This window comes from Tenrec ecaudatus, chromosome X (assembly GCF_050624435.1).
Source record: "Tenrec ecaudatus isolate mTenEca1 chromosome X, mTenEca1.hap1, whole genome shotgun sequence".
NCBI lineage: Eukaryota > Metazoa > Chordata > Mammalia > Afrosoricida > Tenrecidae > Tenrec > Tenrec ecaudatus.
Genome location: NC_134548.1, coordinates 100,335,808 through 100,357,336, shown reverse-complemented (window position 1 = coordinate 100,357,336; position 21,529 = coordinate 100,335,808). Strand labels below are relative to the sequence as shown.

The 21,529-nt window shown below is 39.4% G+C and overlaps 2 pseudogenes; both read right to left on the bottom strand.

The window, feature by feature from the left end:
* Positions 1-8,524: 8,524 nt before the first annotated feature.
* On the bottom strand, positions 8,525-9,906 carry LOC142433576 (zinc finger and BTB domain-containing protein 12-like; annotated as a pseudogene).
* A 2,277-nt stretch (positions 9,907-12,183) lies between these two features.
* On the bottom strand, positions 12,184-12,408 carry LOC142433575 (transcription initiation factor IIA subunit 2 pseudogene; annotated as a pseudogene).
* Between the last annotated feature and the right edge of the window lie 9,121 nt (positions 12,409-21,529).

Sequence of the window (21,529 nt, the reverse complement as noted above, 5' to 3'; positions counted from 1 at the left end):
GTGATGCTATGCATTAGTTGTTGGAATGCTGACTGCAAGGTTAGCAGTTCATACCAATCAGCTACTCTGTTAATGAGAAAGATGAGGTTTTTACTCCCATAAAAATCCAGTCTCTTTAATTAGACCTCTATAAATGTCCTTTGCCTCCTGGTTATTTCCTCTTATTTCCTTTTACTTTCCTCTTCTTCCACCATAATGTTTGGCCTTCATTCTTTGCCCCTGATTAAGCCCCACTAGGCATCCTACGCCCTTCTCTCCATTTATTTAGTTCACTTGTTGTTCCCTTGTCTTTGGGTTGGTTTCCACTGCTCCCTTCCTTTCTCCCATCTCCCCTTTTCCCGTATTCCCCTGGAAACATTGGTCCCATTCTTTTCATCTCCAAATTATTTTTCCTGCCTATCTTATCTTGATAGATATGCAGATACATTAATAAGTGCAAAACCCAGGCAAAGCCAAACAAAATAACAAAGGAAGTCAAGAACCCCCCCCCGCAAAAAGACAACAATAACAAAAACAAAGCCACTGTCAGAAATGGAAAAGCCTATACATAGTTCAAGGTCTGTTTGTTGGCCTTTACAATTGTTTTCCAGTCGAGTCTGATGGGATGCCACACTCTGTCTCCAAAGTCTATTTTTGGTATTCCCCGGGGGGGATTTCACCACTTTTGCTCCCCTTGCTGCTCTGTTGCATGCCCTTAGTGTTTCACCCCAGTGTGATGGGGTCAGATTGTGCACGATTCCCACACTGTCTCCAGTGTTGTCCTCCGCAGCGCTATGGTTTAGTAAGGGAGGTCATGTCTCATGGTGGGGCTGGCCCTGTGGTCCTTTCTGTGTGTTGTCTGCTCCAATCACGAATATTGTCCTCGGGGCTTGGTGAGCCAGGATATGTTCTCCTCCCTCTCTATCCCTTTTTGTTTCTCCCATGTGCTCTAATCAGACGGGCTCCTCTCCACAAGTTATAGCCCCATTGTGTGTGTGTGTATATATATATATATATATATATTACACTGATGATATATTATATTATATAATTATATTATATAATATATATATAATATAATTATATATATATTATATAAATATATTATATATATTTTAAACTGATGATATATGATATATATATATATAATGAGAGGAGAATAGAAGTATGTACTCATATCTATATGTTAAAATAATTAAGGTTGCAGATGGACATTGGGCCTTGAATCAAGTATTCCCTTAACACAAGACATTTTATTCTAATAATCCAGCATTCTGTAATGCTCACCTTCCTGACACGATCCCTGAAGACAAAATGGGTGTATAAGCAAATGCAGTGAAGAAAGCTGATGTTGCCCGGCTATCAAAAGATACTGCATCTGGGGTCTTAATGATTGAAGCTAAACAAGTGGCCATCTAGCTGAGAAGCAACAAATCCCAGCCTGTGTGATCATGAGGTGTCAATGGGATCAGGTATCAGGCATCTAATACGCAGAAAAATATCATACCCAATATGAATAGGGGGTGGAGGTGGCATGTAATGGAGTGGAGGCCCAAAGCCCATCTGTATAGACAATTGGACATCCCATCACAGAAGGGTCAGAAACAAGAGATGAGCCACTCAGGGTACAGTATAGCACCGATGAAACACACAACTTTCCTCAAGTTCTTTAATGCTCCCTTCCCCCACTATCATGACCTCAAGTCTATCTTACACATTGGATTAGGCCAGAATGTGCACACTGCTACAAATAAGAGCACGCAGCACAGGGAATCCAGGATAGATAAACCCCTCAGGGTTAACAATGAGAATAGAGATACCAGGAGGAGAAAGTGAGGGTGGGGGGAGAAAGAGGGAATCAATCATAAGGATCAATCTATAACCTCCTCCCAGCGAGATGAATATCAGAAATGTGGGTGAGGGGCAATGAGGGATTATGTAAGATATGAAAATAAGAATCTATAACTTATCAAGGGTTTTTGAGGGAGGGCAGGCGGGGTTGGGATGGTGAAGAAATGGGGAGCTGATATCAGGGGCTCAAGTGGGAAGAGAATGCTTTGAAAATGATAGTGGTATATGTGAAAATGTGCTTGACACAATGGATGAATGTATGGATTGTGATGAGATGTAAGAGCCACTGATAAAGGTATTTAATAATTAAAAAAATCTAGTCTCTGAAACTCTATATAGTGTTGCTATGAGTTGGAATCCAGTTAAAGACAGTGGGTTTTGTGTTGTTGTTTAACTGACAAGAGATGTTTTCTTCATATGACATGTATGTTTTGTAATATTTTGCTTATGAGGTTATTTAGAACTACAAAAGAAAACAAAGACAACAAAATAAACCCCTCACAAACTCTACACTTAGAATTATAGAGGTGTCCTTAAACCTGATTTCACAAAGTGTGCCCTGGTATAAAAATATAGGCTGCAGTCACCACCGTATTTGCATTGATTTTCTGTTAGGTCTATATTCTACATAGACTGTTTTATAACTGCAAGATACAAAATAACATCACAGAGGGCATTTGGAAAATTTTAGGCTTTGGCATCTCTGGTTGCTGCTCATATTATTCCTTTTTTAATAAAGTTGTTTATTAATTAAATCTATTTTTTGTTAAACAATAACAATTTTTAAAAGCTCAATGTTTCCACGTTGTATATCTTTCAATCTAGAATTAGTTGTTATTAATCAAACTGAACACTGGATGGCAGTCCTCACTAATCATATAAATAAAGACCCATTCATAGGAAGAACTAACTTGAAATAACATCCGAGGCAGTTTAAATATCTTGCCAATTTTAACAGTTAAAAAGTCAGCAAAGAAGAACTTCAAATAACGATGGTGACAGAATCAGAATGTTAAAAATAGTAAGATTGCTTGGTATCATCATGAATATGTGAAACTTTCATTTTAGTTGCTTTTCAATGTTGTGCACTAGAACCAGCTTCAAAAGTTTTCTAATTTCTAAATATTCAATCTCAGACCATAAATTTGCTTTACTTCTTTTATTTTAGTCTGAAACCTAGACTTAGTGGAACATATGTCTACCATAGTTCCAGTATGAGATGAATTTTCCCCAAAGAGAGGCTTTCAAATGGCTTGATTTTATTCCCCAAATTAACTCTACTGGTTACTTTCCTGCCTTCTCAATCATCTTCCTACTTTTAAAATCATGGTCTCTCTATTGGGAAATTATATATTAGCATCAATTGCAATATCTTTTCTTTAAAACAACCAGGTCAGAGACATTAGAAACTCTCACAAATGTTATGCTTGTTATAGTGCTTTTGCCTGGACATTGAAGTTAAGTAAATTAACTTAATTCCTAAGCCTCTCATTAACAACATAGATAAAATTGAACAAGTTATTTAATATCTCTGATCCACAGTTTCCTAATCTGTAAAGTGGAAGGCAAAAATATCTTTTCAAAAGACTAGTGTAAAATTTAAATAAAACTATTCATGAGAAGCCCTTTTGATGACATTGGATGCATGATTTGTCCTCAATTATCATTATCCACTACTTATCTGTTAGTTTGCTATACTGTGGTGACTTGTGTGAACTATAATGCTGGAAGATATGCCATCTGTATTTCAAATAACCAGCAGGATCGTTCATGGTGGCCAAATTACAGCAACATTTCCAGATTAAGACAGACTAGGAAGCAGGATGCATCGCATTATGTAAACTGGCTACACAAGAACTCTTTAAAGTGTTGAAGAGCAAGAATGTTACTTTGAGGACTAAGGTGGACTTGACCCAAGCCTTGGTACTTTCAGCCACCTCATATGCATGTGAAAGTTGGACAATGAATAAGGAAGAATGAAAAAAGAATTGATGCTTTGAATTAGGGCATTAGAAGAGAAAATTAAAAGCATCATGGACCGACAAAAGAACAAACAGATTGTCTTGCTCTCTTGGAAGAAATAAAGGTAGAATGCCCTTTCGAAGCAAGCTCAGCAAGAATTTGTCTCACATACGTTGGACATGGGGATAACATGCTTGGTAAAGTAGATGGGCAGGAAAAAAGAGGAAGATCCTGACAAAACTGATTGACATAGTGGCTGCAACAATGGTCTCAAACATAGTAACGGTTGTGAGACTGTTGCAAGACTGAGGCGGTGTTTTAGTCTATTGCTTTTAGGGTCCCTATGAGTCAGAACCAACTTGATGGCACCTAACAACACTGCATGTGTAAGTTGAACTTTAAATCAGGAAGCCCAAAGAAGAGTTGATACATTTGATTTATGGTGCTGCTGAGGAATACTCCTTCCAAGACTGTTTTGGAAGAAGCATGGTTAGAGTACTCCTTACAGGCAGCACACTCCTTACAGCGAGGATAGCAAGACATGGTGTAATGTAATCCAGACATGTTGTCAGGAGAAACCAGTCCCTGGAAAAGGACATCATGCTTGGGAAAGTACAGGGAAAGAGAGGAAGGCTCTCAACATGATGGATTAACATAGTGGCTACAACAATGGTCCCAAGCATAGGAACAATTGTGAGGATGGCAGAGTACCGGGCAGTATGTCATTCTGTTGTGCATAGAAGCGCTATGGGCCAGAGCCCACTTGACGGCACCCACTTAAAACCAACAACAACAACAACAAAGATTAGGTGGTCCTTTTCTGAAAAATCCTTCACTGAAAACCTTATGAATATTATCTAATGCAATGCCAGAATATAAATCCCTCAAGTTGCACAGTACTCAAAATAGACCTGCCTCCTCAAAGGTGAATGACATTAATGGCATTGATGGAGCAAATCTTTCAAGATCTTCTTTCGCTGATGATATACAACTGAAAATAAGAAGAAAAATAAACCAGCTGTGAGCATTCATTAATTACCAGAGTGTGGAATGCATATAATATTAGTCCAGGAAAGGTGGACGTTGTCAGAACTTGATATGGAACACATTAGTTCGTTGAACTGGCCTAGTATAGGTCATTGTGAATCACATTGTCAAATGGTCTGCTAGGCCAGGAAGGACAAATTCAAGTGCAATGGAGTCACAATAATTACAAAAAATAACATTTCAAGATAGATAAGTACAGCACTTTCCGTGACAGGGCTATAGCCATATCATACAAATAAAAAGAAGACCAGCTAATTATTAAAATGTATGCACCAACTACTAATGGCAAAGATGAAGCAATTGAAGAATATCACTAGCTTTTGCAGTGTGGTTTGATTAAACATGCAATCAAGATACATTGATAATTATTAGTAATTAGAATGTGAACTGCGGAGGCAAAGGAGAAGTGTCTCCAGTTGGATATGACTTTAGTATTGGAAACTATACCAGAGATAATGCCAGAGTTTTTCAAGACCAAGGAATAATTAATTGAAATTACTCATTTTGCAACAGTTCAATGGTGACTAAAGAGTTACTTATTGGGCTGCTAACCAATGGTTAGTAGGTCAAAACCCCATAGGCCCCAGGGGAGAAAGGTATGGTTTTCTACTCCTGTAAGGGGTTAAGGGGCAGTTCCACCCTGTCCTGTTGTGTTGCTATGAGTTGGAATTGATTCCATGGTAGCGATTTAAAAAAAATAGACATGGAATTCTTCTGTCTAAAAAAACAGGAATAAATTTGACTATCTGTGGAAAGAGATGTGAAGAAGCTCAATATCATTAGGTAAACAAGAGTAGAGTCAACTGAAAAATAGGCCATCAGTTGTTCAGTATGCAAGTTTAAGTTGAAGGTAAAAAAACGAATACAATTTCAGAGCCATATTACATTGACAATGTTGTTGTTGTTAGGTGCCTGTGCGTCAATTCCCATTCATAGCCACCCTATGTATAACAGCTCGAAACACTGCCCAGTTGTGCACCATCCTCACAATAATTATATTTGAGCCCATTGTTGCAGCTATTGATGTTAATATCTTTTTGTCACTGACCCTCTACAAAGCATGATGCCCTTCCTCAAAGTCTTATTCCTCCTGATAAGATGTTCAAAGTATATGTGACAAAGTCTCCATATCCTTGCTTATAAGGAACATTCTGGCTGTATTTCTTCCAAGACGGATTTCTTTTCCTTTCCTTTTTTTGTTTAAACAGTATTCTTGGTACTTCTTCCAAATGTCATACATATCATAATTCAATCATATCAAGAAGAGTTGTGTAATTTTTACCATAATCAATTTTAGCAACAATTCCTTGTTATTATAATTAAATGTGCAAAACCCAGTATTAGAAAGCCAAAACAGAAGCACACTCAGCATTTCCTATGCTGAAAGAATAGATGAACAAATTCAAGTCATGAGTGTCGATACTTAAAAATTCTATGGGCAAACTATTTAGTGATCCAAGAAATATCAAAAGAAGATGGAAGGAATACACAGAGTTAATGTATTAAAAATAATGAACCAATGTTCAACCACTTGAAGAAGTAGCATATGATCGAATACCAATGTTATTGAAGAAAGATGTCAAGGTGTTACTAAATGCCTTACCTAAAATCAGGGTTCAAAGGATGTTTCAGCAAAGAGATGCAGTTCATGATGGACTCACTTGCTTATATCAGGAAATTTGTTCCTTGGTCAACCACTGGGGAGAAATCTGTATAGAAATCTAAGCCCATTCTATACAAAAGTGAACTTACAGAATGTGGAAATTATGTAAAAATTTCACTAATATTCCATGCAAGTAAAATTTTCTTGAAGATAATTCAAAAACTTTTGTACTAGTACATTGATAGGGAACTGACAGAAATTCAGGCATGGTTTAGAGGAGAACAATGAAGGAGAGAAAGCAGAGGATAATAGAAAGTCAATGTGTTTCCTTGCCTGTGCGAAGGCATTCCACTCTGTGGATCATAAATGATTATGTATAACAAAGCAAAAACAGAAATTCCAGAACACTTCATTGTGTTCCTGTGGCATCTGCATATAGATCAAGAGACAGTTGTTCAGCACAAACAAAGGGGTACTGTGTGGATTAAAATCAGGATAGTTGCTTCTCAGGGTTCTAACCTGTCACCTTCCTTATTCGATCTGTATGTTGAGAAGTAAGACTATATGAAATAAGTATCAGGATTAAGGAAAAGTCATCAACAACCTGCGGTATGCACATGGAGAGTCCTAGTGGGATAGGGGTTATGTATTAGGCTACTACCCACAAGTCTAGCAACTTAAACCCGCCAGCAGCTCCCTGGGAGAAAGAGGAGCCTTTCTACTCCAGTAAAGAGTTCGTCTCAGAAACCCACAGGGAGAGTTCTGCCCTATACTATATGGATGCTATGAGTTGGAATCGATTTACTGGCAGTGAGTTTGGTTTTGATTTATATGCAAATAAAACAACCTTGCCTGCTGAAGGTGAAAAATATTTGAAGCACTTACTGATGAAGATCAAAGACTCTAGCCATCAGTGTGGATTATATCTGAGCATAAAGAAAGCTAAAATCCTCATTACTGGACGAATAAACACCATCATGTTAGATGGAGAAAATATTGACATTTTAAAACATTTTCATTTTAATTGTATCTATAATGAGTGCCTATGTATGCAACAGTGAAAAAATTAAATGAGGTACTGCATGAGATTACATTATAAAAGAAAAAAACAGCAAGAAAGATGTTATTATTAAATCAAAAGAGGCAGCTTTTGAAGACTATATAGCGGCTGAGGGGGAGTGAGGGGAGCAGGGGAAATACTGTCATTTCTACATATGTTAGAAAATAAGAAAGTATTAAAAATAAATTAAAGGATGGAATGCATTGAGCAAACCTTTTCAAAAGACCTCTTTAAAGTGTTGAAAAGCAAAAATGTCATTTTCAGGCCTAAGATATACATGACCAAAGGCGTCATATTTTCATTTTATTTTTGTTTGTGCTTTTAAAAATATGATTTTATGGAAAATATAAGGAGAAAACCTAAAACCCCAAACGTCCGAAAAGAACCCTCAAGAATACATTTGTTTTCTTAAAAACGTACTGTGTAAGTATCTGCTCCTCTCCCTCCCTAACAAGTCGCGTGTCCGTTATTCGAAGTGCCCACATGCTCTTACTTTGTCCTCCTCAGAGTTTGATCCCACAGTCCCCTTCTCCCAGCATGCACGCACTCTCTCTCCTTTTTCTCTGGGGTTCCACCATCTTTCCCTCTACCACTCCCTAGTGCAAGCCCCACCCACCCCATCCTTACCTCAAGAAATGCCAGAACCACCTCCCAAGCAACCTTATCCCAGGACAAAAGCTGTTTTCCTGTCTGCTTTTCAAGTCATTCTCTCAGCCCCATTTTCCCCTCCCCCCCATCCATATACCTCTATGGGAAGAAAAGCTTCTTCTGTGACCATATCTTTTCTTGCTCTTCTCAAAGAACCTTCTTTCCATCTCTATCCCTTGTCCTTCCTTCAGCGGGAAAGAGGTTGGCTCTTCTCACTAAGGGGTCTCAGAATGTCTGCTCAAGTTCCCCTATATGCCCTTCTGCTCTAGGCTCCCCCAGTCCTATTCTTCCAGGCAACAGGAAGCATCTTCCCACCCAGCCCAGGAACCCCAGTCTCTTGCCTTTGCATCTGCCCTGCTGGCCAATGAAGCTAGCTAGTAGGTGAGGACACTGATTTTGGCCACACCGGCCCTCAGCACATTCTTGGCTGTGGTTGAGTCATGCTGCTGCTTGAGATGTCGCCTGGTGGCAGGCTTGTTGATGAAGCGCACATTGCAGTAGGAGCAGCGCAATATGGCGGCGCTCTGGAATGCAGGTTGAGGTGGTCGTGCAGCACAGACCTCTTTGTGGACCACTTGCTACAGATGCCACACGAGTGCGACTGAATGCCATGGTGCATGTTCATGTGGCAGCTGAGGTTGCTGCTGTGGTTGAACTGAAGATGAAGTGCTGAGCCCGCATGTGGAAATCCAGCTTCTCCATGCCCTGGTACACTTCTGGGTACTTGGTGCACTTGATGTACTACAGGAGGCTCCCGTCTGAGAAACCTCCAGGTAGGCCGCCCTGGCTGTCCCCCTCCCCTCGGGCTGCATGGCTACCGCCCCTGCCTCACCTAGGCCGGAGGTGGCCCCTACACTTGCCCAGTCCTGGAGGGCAAGAGCAGGCCCTCCCCTTCTGCATCCTCAGACGGGGTGTAGCAGGTCTTCACCACACACTGCGGAGGGCCACAGTGCTGGGGGCAGGCTACGCTGGGCCAGTTCTCCGAGGGGGCTGCCCACAGAGGCCCCAATACCTAAGCCCCCTCCTAGGCCTCCAGGGGGCTTAAGCCAGTGTGCCAGCTCCAGGGCCGGCCGTCTCCACCTTGACAATGCAGATGCCAGATATATCCTTGTCCTCATCCTCATCTTCCTCCTCAGCCTTCAACTCCAGAGCCTCATCCAGAGGAAACTCTAGCTTCACAGGCCTAAGAAGTGGAGGGGGTAGAGGAGGTGGGGGAGGGAGATTGGGGTCCAGATTTGGGGTCCTGGCAGGAGGGAAATGGGGCGGTGGTGCTGACTCCACTGACAAAGCTGGCCTCACTGACCCCATCTTCCTTGAGGCCAATCTTGGGCTCAATGAACTGGCTGGGGGCATGCTGGCCTCACTGACCCCATCTTCCTTGAGGCCAATCTTGGGCTCAATGAACTGGCTGGGGGCTTACCGTCATTTCTCCACCACATGTTCCATCTGCAGGAAGGAGGCGGCCGACAGATAGTTCAGATGGCCGGACCACAAATGCCAGTGCGCCTGGGCAGCAGGAGGGAGCCACTATGTGTGCACAGTGCCTCACTGAGTCCCAGCTTGGTTTCAGCAGGAACTGGTCTCGAAGGGATGGCGAGCAGGCGGCCAAGAGGATCTTGTGGCCACAAAACCTGAGGCTTTCAGCCACAGGGGTCACGTCGCAAAATCGCTGCTCTGCGCGGAGCTGGTTCATGTTCCGAAATGTAGCAGCCTCGTGGCCAGGCAACTGGAAGTGCAGGAGCTCCACCCCAGACATCTTTGCGGTCGGGGTAGACAACTGGGGCTCAGTTCCGGGCACTGTTTTCTCTTCCCATTTCCCCACACCCCCTCCCCCAGTGGAGTACCCTCACCTCTCCGCAGGTCCAGGTTCCGAACAAGCGCAGGTGAGGGGTGCGCGGGTGCATGGGACACATGCATGTGGCCGCCTCTGCAAGAGCATAAGGGGGAGGGGTGGGGCGGCTTGCAGGGGCTTTGGTGAAGACTCATGGGGAAAGGTCATTGTATTTTTAATTGGGCAATCGGTAAGGATATCAAAGAAGAATTAATTAGTTTGAATTCTGGTGTTGGTACAGATTTTTTTAAAGTTTGTTTTTTTTTCAACAATTTCACTGACACACAGTTCACGTATCATACATTTCAATAGTTCAACCACTTTCATACATGTTGTGCAACATCACTACAATTAAATCCAGGGCATTTCTTCTTTCTTCTACTTGTTATTCCTAGCTCCCCATTTCCTGCTAGCCTCCCTGGTCATGTTCCTTTAAATCTATTGACCCAATTGTTAAGTTTAGCTAGAGACATATATAGAAAAGCATACACAATCAAGGCAGAATAAAAACAAATGGCCTAACATCACTAACACATTGAAACAAAAATAAAAAGTCAATTGATTCTCAGGAAGTATTAAAACCTGTAGTAACCCTACATTGGGTCAAGAGGGAGATCAATGACAAGGTATCACATTTTGACCTAACTACCATGGCAGTCATCCACCCGAACTATACTGTTTGATAATCATGCCTTTCCCATCTCTGATCCATAGTCACAGGGGATTCACCAGAGCTTTAATACGTATGCACAGGGCACACTATCGATGGACTTTGGGGTTTCCCTGCCGTCCAAAGGCTTCTGCAAGATAGGTGTCCAGAATTTAAGCTCTAATACCATTCCCTTCTCCAGGTTTGGATTTCATTATTTCCAGGGCTTGCATTATGCATGCTGATGCACTTCTTTTGCATGGATTTAGCTGACATTTCATTTATTTGGCTGCTTGTATTAAGATAAGTCTTTAAGTCTTCTGACATTGGTCCCTTTTTGTTTTTTTTGATGTTGTTTTTAACAGAGCAGAAAATATTAGAAACTGGAGCAATTATACTTTGGATCAAGAGGGAGATCAATGACAAGATGTCACATTTTGACCTAATTGCAAGGAGCCCTGGTGGTGGAACGGTTTTGTGTTGAACTGTGATCCCAATGGCCAGCAGTCCAAAACCACTAGCAGCTCCTAGGAAGAATGTAAGGGAGAAAGACTGGGTTATCTACCCCTATAAAGAGTTATAGTCTGGGAAACCCACAGTGGAGTTACAGCGAGTCAGCATTGACTCTATGGCGTGAATTTGTTTGTTTGTTTGTTACAATTGCAGTAATCCACCCTGCAATATACTCTGTAACAAGGCCTTTCCCATCTCTGGTCCATAGTCAGAGAGAATTCTCTAGTGGCTTAAGCCACATGAATCCACACACGAGACTTTGTAAATGGGTTTTAGAGTTTTCACTATTATCTGCAGCTTTCTGCAAACTGGATGTTCTGTATTTGAGCTCTAATACCACTCCTTACTCCAGGTTTGGATTCTATTATTGATAATGCTTGGATCAGACATGTTGATGTGCTTCTTCCGTGTGGACATAGCTTATGTAGATGACGGCTTGTTTTAAGACAAGCCTTTAAGAGCACATACTACTCTTTCTTTTAGCCAGGCATCATCTGGTTTCTTTATCACACTTTGCTACAAGACCTGCATCTTCAGTGGTCACCTCATGGGAGTAGGTATTGAGGAGTGTCATGTCATAAGAACTGATTGTTCTTAGATTGGGGTGATGATTAAGTGCAAGCTCAGAATCCATTCACATATCTATGGGTATGTCCCTGGTTCACTTTTAAGATATCATCATTATTTTAATTGAAGGACATTATAAATTATCCCCACGAGGTATATGGTGGTTCTATTGATACTATTATTAATTTAGCTCCTGGTATATAATTGATTTATTATGTTTTAAAATGGGTTTCTTACATAGTGCTTGTATGAAGGCAACAAATGATTTGCCATTAAAAGACTCAGTTGTTGCATGCTGTATAATAAAGGTAATGTAAGAGGCTACAGTTATAAGCTTTTTCTGTGGGAATTATTTGCGCAGTGTAGTCATTTCTGCATTGCTAGAATACATTTTAAAAATCTCTTCTGTGCGTCTCTTCAAAAAGTGATGAATAACCACAGAAGAGGGCATTAAAAACCTTTCGGTGTCTTATTCATCCTGTAGTATTAGTGCCAGCATTTTCCCCATCACAGGCTACATATTTCACTTTATCCGCTTTAATAAGCTCTCTCAGCTCTTGGAATTCAACATCATTCAAAACAACAGTCCCCACATTATTGAAGAATCTGTATGTATTTAGAGAGCCCTGTATGAGTTAATGTAGGCTCTCCTGAAGACCATTTTCCAAAGTGGTATTTCTGTATAAATGATATGACATGGCTTAGGTGGAAGAAGTTAATTTTCTTATTCAGGCTTTCACAGACCTTCCAGAGGGACTTACAGTTTCCAAAAGCCCACAGAGGCAGTTCTACCCTGACCTACAGTGTCACTCAGAGTTGGTATCAACATGAGGACACTGAGTTCTGTATGTTTTGGTACTGTACACATCAATTTCACTAATGCCATTTATTCAGTTTCCCTAAATATATATTTTTAAATCCTCTTTTAAACAAACAGCTAATGAAATTAATTTACTGCTAATTTCAATTCTTAATTGACCTATATTTGAACAAATGTGACTACTAAGTTTGGAGAAAATAACTTGGAAATCATTATTAATAAAGTTGAAATTCTGTATGTATCCCCCCCTTGCTCCATATATTGTTATATGAATTCATTGAATCTGTCTGTATTGTGGAACCATGAAATACGTTATATTCCTGAAGAGGGCATTCTTTCCCTTAAATGAGAACTATTTCTGCTACTTTTGATAAAATACTTGTTATATGGGGAAGGAAGATGAAGTATATTTTCTGTTTTGCTTATCAGCAAGGCCCTCTACTATGCACAAGAAAAATATGGTGATTGCTCACTTATGAATGCACTTGATATATAACTCAACATATTAGAAGCAAAAATCCCCTTAAATTTTTTGATCACAATACAAAATATCAATAACTGCCTTTTTTTTTGGTTATTGCAATGATTTCAAGGTGATCAGATTTGCATAAATACCTCAAAACATCCCTCCTTTCTGGTTCTACAATTGAGAGAATATATTTGCATCAATCCATGAAAGCTTTCATGGAAATAAGTGGATTTAGATCACGGTTTTATAAGAAGGGAGGAAAGCAATACATTCTAATGACAAAGGCTAAATAAGAACTCCAAAAATTCAACTTGAAATTCCCTTGATCTAAAATTCGAAAACAGAAAACAAATATGCCTCCCTCCATGTTCACGAGAAATTAACATATACAAAGTTGTATGATAAATGTGGGAGGGTAAGAAAAACATGACTAAAATTATTCTAATTCACACACACACGTTTATTCCGAGCAGAAGATGTTTGAACATGGTTCTGCAAACAGTGGCTGATGGCAGACAAGCTTTCTAAGTAATACATTTTCTTAGTCTTGTTCGAAGGCCTTTAAAAGTCTAATCAGAACAGTGGCTTTGGGGGTTTCGGTTGGACAAGTTCAATTCAAGATGGCTGATAGAGGTCATTTTGATAGGTTTTCTCAAATAACACAGGACTAGACTATTCTGAGGGTTAATTGTGAAGAACTTTTAAGACAAATGAAAAAGACATTGGTGACAAAAAGGCCAAGAAAATTGATCTAAAGATTGTTTTAAAGAGGTTTCCAAATGTACCTCTTAAGTCTTATAGTGCTAAATTTAAATATTGAGAATAATAAGAAAATTCCACCTAAGACTTGATAAGCACATTATTTCTAAATATGTCTCTCTTCCTTAGTGAGCCCTCCACCTCCAACCAACAGCACACTTGTAAGAAATGAAATAAAGGCCTCAAATAGTTTGCCATTTAGAATATAAGCTAAATATCTATATTGGAGTAGTTTTTTTCATGGCAAATGTTTACTTTGTCACATTTTGAATGAATAACTTCATACATTCATTTCTGGGAATCACATATAGGGTAATATTAAGTTTAATTTTTCTAAGCTTGTCATAGTAAGGTTCTAGCAACTATTTAATAGCTCTAATTTTCACACTAAATTGTTTTAGATTGGGCAATACGTAATGGTAATAAGCCATAGAATGCTAAATTGTCAACAGTCAAAAGAAAATGTTTTTAAAATGTTCATTTTCTCCCCCCAGAAGAATTTATTTCAAAGGACGACATTGAATCTGCAGCTCTGGGAGAGGGACATATCTGATTGGAGCACACGGGAGCAGATGAAGGGGGAGGAGGAGAGAGTGGAACACAGCCTGGCCCACCAGGCCTTGAGGACGATGTTCCCAATTAGAGCAGCCAGTCCACAGAGAGGACCACATGGCCGGCCCCACTGACCCATAGCCCTACAGGAGACAATACCGGAGACAGTGCGGGAATTGCACCCGATCGGATCCTGCCACACCAAGGCAAAACACTAAGGGGGTTCAACAGAACAGCAAGGGAATGGAGCTGCTAGGTTCTCAGCGAATTCTGAAGGTGGACTTTTGTGCCAGGCCGTGGTTGCCCCAACAAACTGGACTGGAAAACAATGCTAATGGCCAACAGAGTCCTTGAGCTAAGACAAGCTTTTCTTTCTTGGTGTGTGTGTGTGTTTGTTTGTTTTGTCAATGGTTTGTTGTTGTTTTGTTGTCTATTGTTGCTTGGTTTTGCTCTGTCTTGTTTTTGTGCATGTTATTATCTCTGCAGGTCTGTCTAAATATGATAGGCTGGATGAACAATCAGGGGGAGAAAAACAATGGTACCAACAGTTCCTGGGGGACATGGGAGAGGAGGAGGTGGGGGGAAAGGTAGTGGTGTTAAACCCAGGGATAGGAGAACAACAAGTGATGCAAATCGGTGGTGAGGAGAGTGTAGGAGGCCTAGTAGGTTATGATCAAGGGTAATGTAATCAAGAGGAATTACTGAAACCCAAATGAAGATGGAGCATGATAGTGGAACAGGAGGAAAGTCAAAGGAAATAGAGGAAAGAGCTGGGAGGCAAAGGATAGGTATAAAGGTCTAAATACAGGCATGTACATATGCAAATATATTTATAAATGAGGATGGAGAAATAGATTTTGTGCATATATTTATAGGTACTCCCTTAATGCAAGAATATTTTCTTTTATTAAATTGGCATTCTATGATGTTCATCTCCCCGACACAACTGCTGAAGACAAAGCGGGTGATTAAGCAAATGTGGTGAAGAAAGCTGATGGTGCCTGGCTATCAAGAGATAAAGCATCTGGGGTCTTAAAGACTTGAAGGTAAACAAGCAGCCATCTAGCTCAGAAGCAACAAAGGCCACATGGAAGAAGCACACCAGTCTGTGTGATCACAAGGTGCCAAAGAGATCAGTTATCAGGTATCAAAGAACAAAAATATCATGTCATTGTGTGCTCACCTCCGTGATACAATCGCGGAAGACAAATGGGTGCATAAGCAAATGTGGTGAAGAAAGCTGAAGGTGCCCGGCTATCAAAAGATAGAGCGTCTGGGTTCTTAAAGGCTTGAAGGTAAACAAAGTGGCCATCTAGCTAAGAACCAACGAAGGCCACATGGAAGAATCACACCAGTCTGTGCAATCACGAGGTGTCTGATGGATCAGGTATCAGGCATCATCAGAACAAAAAATCTTATCATAGAGAATGAGGAGGGGAGTGTGGAGTGGAGACCCAAAACTCATTTGTAGGCCACTGGACATCCCCTTACAGAGGGGTCTCAGGGAGGAGATGCGCCAGTCAGGGTGCAGGGTAGCAATGATGAAACACAACTTTCCTCAAGTTCCTAAATGCTTCCTCCTACGCCACTATCATAATCCTCATTCTACCTTACAAATTTGGCTAGACCAGAGGATGTATCCTGGTATGGACAACACAAAAGTGGGTGAGGGGAGTACTCAGACAGGGCAAGATATGGCAGAATAATAATTTATAAATTGTCAAGGTTCATGAGGGGGGGGGTAGTGGGGAGGGAGGGGAAAATGAGGAGTTGATGCCAGGGGCTTAGGTGGAGAGCAAATGTTTTGAGAATGATGAGGGCAATGAGTGTACAAATGTGCTTTACACAATTGATGTATGTATGGATTGTGATAAGAGTTGTATGAGCCCCTAATAAAATTATTATAAAAATGTTCATTTTCAGCAGAATAAATAAGCATACCATTTATTTTTCTTACCCTAGAGATTTAGAGATTAGGGATGGGATCATTCTGTAACAAAGGGTTACATAGGCTTCATTAAATGAAAACTTTTTTTTTTAGAAAAAAAATTAGTGTGCTACATCCATTAAATAAAAGAGAGAAAGGCAAGGGTTTTTTTTGTTACCTTCTATAGTTCTTCAAAAAGTTGAACATAATTAGTACATAACTCAACATTTCTCTTTCCTAGGTATACACCAAAGATAATTGAAAACATACACTTACATAAACACTTATAATTTTTTATATCCGCATTATTCACAATACCCCAAAAGTGGTATTAACACATGTCAATTAACAGATGAATGAATAAACAAAACATGGTATATTCAAAATAATGAACTTAGCCATAAAGGGAAATGAAATCATGATACATGCTATGACACAGAGGATCCGTGAAAACATGTGGAGTAAAATAAATCAGATACAAAAAGGCAAATATTGTATACTGCTTTTTATTTGGAATTTCCAGAAAAGGAAAGCCCATAGAGGCTAAATGTGCTGTATATACTCGAGCATAAGCCAACCTGAATATCTGTCGAGGCACCTAATTTTACCACAAAAACTGCATTAAAAATATGCTGAGAAACTTGGCTTATACACGAGTGTATATGGTATATTTGTGGTTGCCAGTATCTAGAGGATGAGGAGTGGAAAATGACTGCCGACATGTACAGGGGTTTTAAGGGGGTAATAATTAATATGTACTTTGGAATTAGTGGTGAGGGTTACACAACTTGGTAGAAATGCTAAAAATCCATCGATTTGTATACTTTCAACTGTCAGTTTTACAACATGTGAATGATTTCTATAAAACATAAGGCAGTCAGTCATTACAGTAGGGGAACTGAATATAGAAACATTTCCTCAAGTGTAATATTTTTCCCTTTCGTTTGTTTCCCTCTGTGATTAAAACAAATCTGATAGCAAGATTGGGTCTTATACAATAAAAATAAGTAATAGGGAGACATCTCAACACTTTTTCCATATTCTATTTGTTGGAAACAACGTACAGGTCCTGTTGCTAGCAAAGAGGATATTACACTATGGTTTGAACCCCAAGAGCCAAGAATCATGTCATTATCTTAGAGGCTGTTTTACTCATAAACTAAAAAATGATGAATGTGTTTTGTCCAAATTGAATGCTTTTGAAGCCCTAGTTCAAGTATCTCAAGGTTTTATACTTTTAAAATAAACACAAATTAATATACATATCCTTTGTTACAGATCTCTATCACCACCAAAATTTTGAGAACTTTGGGTAGCACGAGCAACATTTGTTCCTCACTAGTTAATTTTGACTCCATCTTCATTTTTTTAGCCCTTTATCAAAATGTGGAATCTATCTGTTTTCAGTGTGTGCAACTTAAGCAAAATATAAAGAGAGGCCCCAAGGAAAGCAGCAAAAATGATGAAATAGAATGGAAATAAAATCTGTAAAACAAAGTCAAAGTCTTGCAGTTTCTTATTGTAGGGAAGAGAAAGTTAGCAGGCAGGTTTTAATTGTGATAATTTCCTTAGAAGTTGACTATCTCCTTTTCTTTCCCTTTTTGCTTTTAGTTTTCATTGTCATTGCTCGTGATAGCTAGATTTTTTGTCAAATTTAGCTAGACCAGGGTTCTCAGTGGTTTGACAGTTAAGGCTTAGAAACCCATCATGATGTGACCTAAGAAAATGTAATCAACTCCACAATTGGATCTGAATGAGCGGCAAATTAGTTGTGAGAAGATTTGATACCCTTACTCAGGTCACAGCCGTAATGCAATTTAAAGGAAGCTTCCATAGGGGTGTAGTCTGCTTTCAGTACAAATGTATCTCTCTCTCTCTCCCTCCCTCTCCTCTCTCTCTCTTGAGGAGAACATAAATATCACATTTTGGGAGAAATGAAAAAATTCGATATATGGTGAGCATGTTTAAATAATGTTTTAGGTTGCACTAACATAGTTTTCCTTAGAATTGGGGAGATGGTTTATGTCTATCACTTTCATCCTGAAAATTACACTAAAAGAACAGCCGAATAGAATTACAGTTTAAGGTAAATTAAGCTCTTTCATACATTCAAGAAGACTGACCAGCTTTATTGCAAAGTCTTTGTTTTAACTCTTTAGTTTTCTGAATATACTAACATTACCTTAAAGTGTTCAGGCATACGTACTTCTCACCATAACCATAAGTAGAAATATCACCAAACTCCTGAATTGGACATTTTTGAGAGTGAAAAGTGCCTTTATTAATAATAATAGTGGACCCGTGTGCATAAACCGGAACTGTCTCAAGCAAACTCTGGAAAAGATCACTGTAATTAAAAGCATATACTTGACTGGTAATAATTACAAGAAAGGCTAGAGGGGAAGAGCTAAATCATAAGCTGTTTGTGAGTGAAAAATAGGTCTTAGATTTTGTACTCAGAGCCACCAAATGAGTGAAACAGTCAATAACAAGTGCATCCTATGGACCAGACATTGTTTTAAGCCTAGAAAAGTCAAAAGCCAAACCCACTGCCATCAAGTTGACGAGGATTCATAGTGACTCTCTAAGAGGGTAGAACTGTCCCTGTGATTTCCCAAGACTGTAACTCTTTACTGGAGTAGAAAGCACCATTTTTCTCCCACACAGTCTTAGAAGGGAGGAACTAATAATTTCACGGTCATTTTAAAGCGAGAATCCAGAATCACGGCAGTTAATCAATTTATCCCAGTTTCTACAGACCAGGGATTCAAATTCAAATGCTTTAATAATCTATGCATTGAACAATGATGGTATACTGCCTGATCAAAACCTTCAACCAACCCCATTTCTGTGAATTCAATTCAGACATCAGATACCCCATTTGTATCAGAATAGAATTGTGCTTCACAGAGTTTTCATGACTCTGACCTTTTAGAAGCTCACTTACAGGCCTTTCTTCCAATATGTCTCTGGGTGGGTGTGAATCATCGCCTTTCAATTGGTCTCACTCTCTCTCTTTCTTTCCTTCTCTCTTTATTAGTTATCTCTTTTGATTTTCCATCCTCCTTTAAGCCTGGTAGGTTTTTCTTTTATGTGCTATCACATTAAAAAAGGTTTACTACTTAAGAGAAAAGAAAGTGTGTTAATCATCGAATTTAATGTTTCATGAGGTTTTTCTGCTACCTCTTAAGCCAGTAAATATTTAGTGCCCATTACATGTAAGACATTATTCTAAGATGCAGCATTAAATAGAAATAAGAGGGTGAATAGAATTTCTGAGTTCAATACTTAATATAAAAATAACGTATCCAAATTACTAGGAAATGTGATAAACTATGATACCACAGGAAAATCACAATGTTCTGTATGAAGAGCTAAATATCTGCAATTAAGCTCACAGAACAAGCCCATTCACAATTGTGTAGGGGGTTACAAACAAAACAAAATCTACTGAAGTCATTCTTTTCTTCATTGTGGGAATGTGCTCTCCCAACGAATGCCCCTTTCTTGCCGTCATCTTATCTTTGAAATTCCTTTATTGATTTATCCATACGTATTTATTGAGTGTTTACTCTATTATTGTTAACATTTAATTCATCCTGATTCAAGGTGACCCCAGGCAAAATGGAATCAGATCTTTGTGATTTATAGTTTTTAGTGGCCGGTTTTGGGAACTAGGTCACCAGGCGTTTCTTCTTAGTCTGTCTGTGTCCACTAAAACCTGTTAGGCATCATAGAAGCCAGAAATGACAGATGGGAACTGGCTGCACCTAAGGTGCATTAGTGAGCAAGCAATCTGAGATTCCTTCACGAGAGGCAAGAATTCTGCTACTGTTCCATCATTGTCACCATTGGACATGGATCAAGAAGCAGTTATGTGAATAGAACAAGGGAAAACTGACTGATTTAAAATCAAGAAAGGTGTGTGTGCATCTAGGTTGTATCCTGTCACCAAACTTCTTCAATCTGTAATCAGAGATGTTGAATTATAGGAAGAAGAATGTATATAGGGATCAGAGAAAGGATTATTAACGATTTGTGATATGCAAATGACACAATTTTGCTGGTAGAAAGGAGGACTTAAAGCACTTATTGATGAAGATCAAGGATTACAGACTTCAGTAGGGATTAGTATGGATTACAACTCAATGTAAAGAAAAGCAAAATTCTCATGACTGGGTCACTAGGAAACATCATACTAATCATCATAGTAAATGGAGAAAAGATTGAAGTTATCAAGGATTTCATCTTGTTGGAGCCACAATCAATGCTCATTCAAGAAGCAGTCAAGATATCAAACACCACATTGCATTGGGTAAATTTGCTGTACAATATCTATAAGATGTTGAAAAGCAAGGATGCTACCTTGAGGATAAGGTGAGCCTGACCCAAATCATGGTGCTTTCCATCATCTCATATGCGGGAGACAATTGAACATTGAATGAGGAAGACCAAAAAGGAATCACTGCCTTTGAATTATGATGCTGGAGGTCCATATTGAAAGTACTTTGGACTGTCTAAAGAACACACAAATCTATCCTGAAAGAAGTATGACTAGAATGCTCAATAAAAGCAAGGATGGAGAGACTTTGTCTCATGTGCTATGTGAGGCAGAAAAAATGAAAACACTCACAAGGTGAATTGACACAATGGCTACAAAAATGGGCTCAAACAGAACTACAATTGTGAGGATGGCCCTGGACCAGGTGGTGTTTTGCTCTGTTGTACATAGGGTTCCTGTGAGGTGGAACCAACTCACTGGCACCTAACAAAACCAACCACCCCTACCACTTCCCTTTAGTGTCGATTATGTCAGGCCCAACGCTGGGATTTATAGCATCACAGAGTTTTTCCTTGTCTTCCATTTTCACTAGATCAGTCCATAAGTAGTAATCCATAGATTGATGCATGTGTGCTGAGGATCTTCCTAAAATTGTATGGAACGTTTTATGTATTTGAACATAAATTCCTTTTGCTGGAATAGTTAATAGGACCAATGGCCTTAATCAGATTATCTAAGAGGTTTCATGAGTCACAAGAAGTACCTCCACCATGCTTTTGCAAAATCATAAACTCCAGATTCTGCCACATCACGTATGGAATATTTGACTTAACTCCTCAGGCTTGCTATCCTCTCAGGTTTCTTGTGGCAATCAAATGAACTGGATGGTGTAGCTCATATAGTACAGTTCCATGTGCCTAGAGCCTGCTTCATAGACACGAAGGGAAAACATACAGGATTTTTTTCACACATAGCATTAAAAAGTTAGGTGATAAGATTATTTTCTAAAG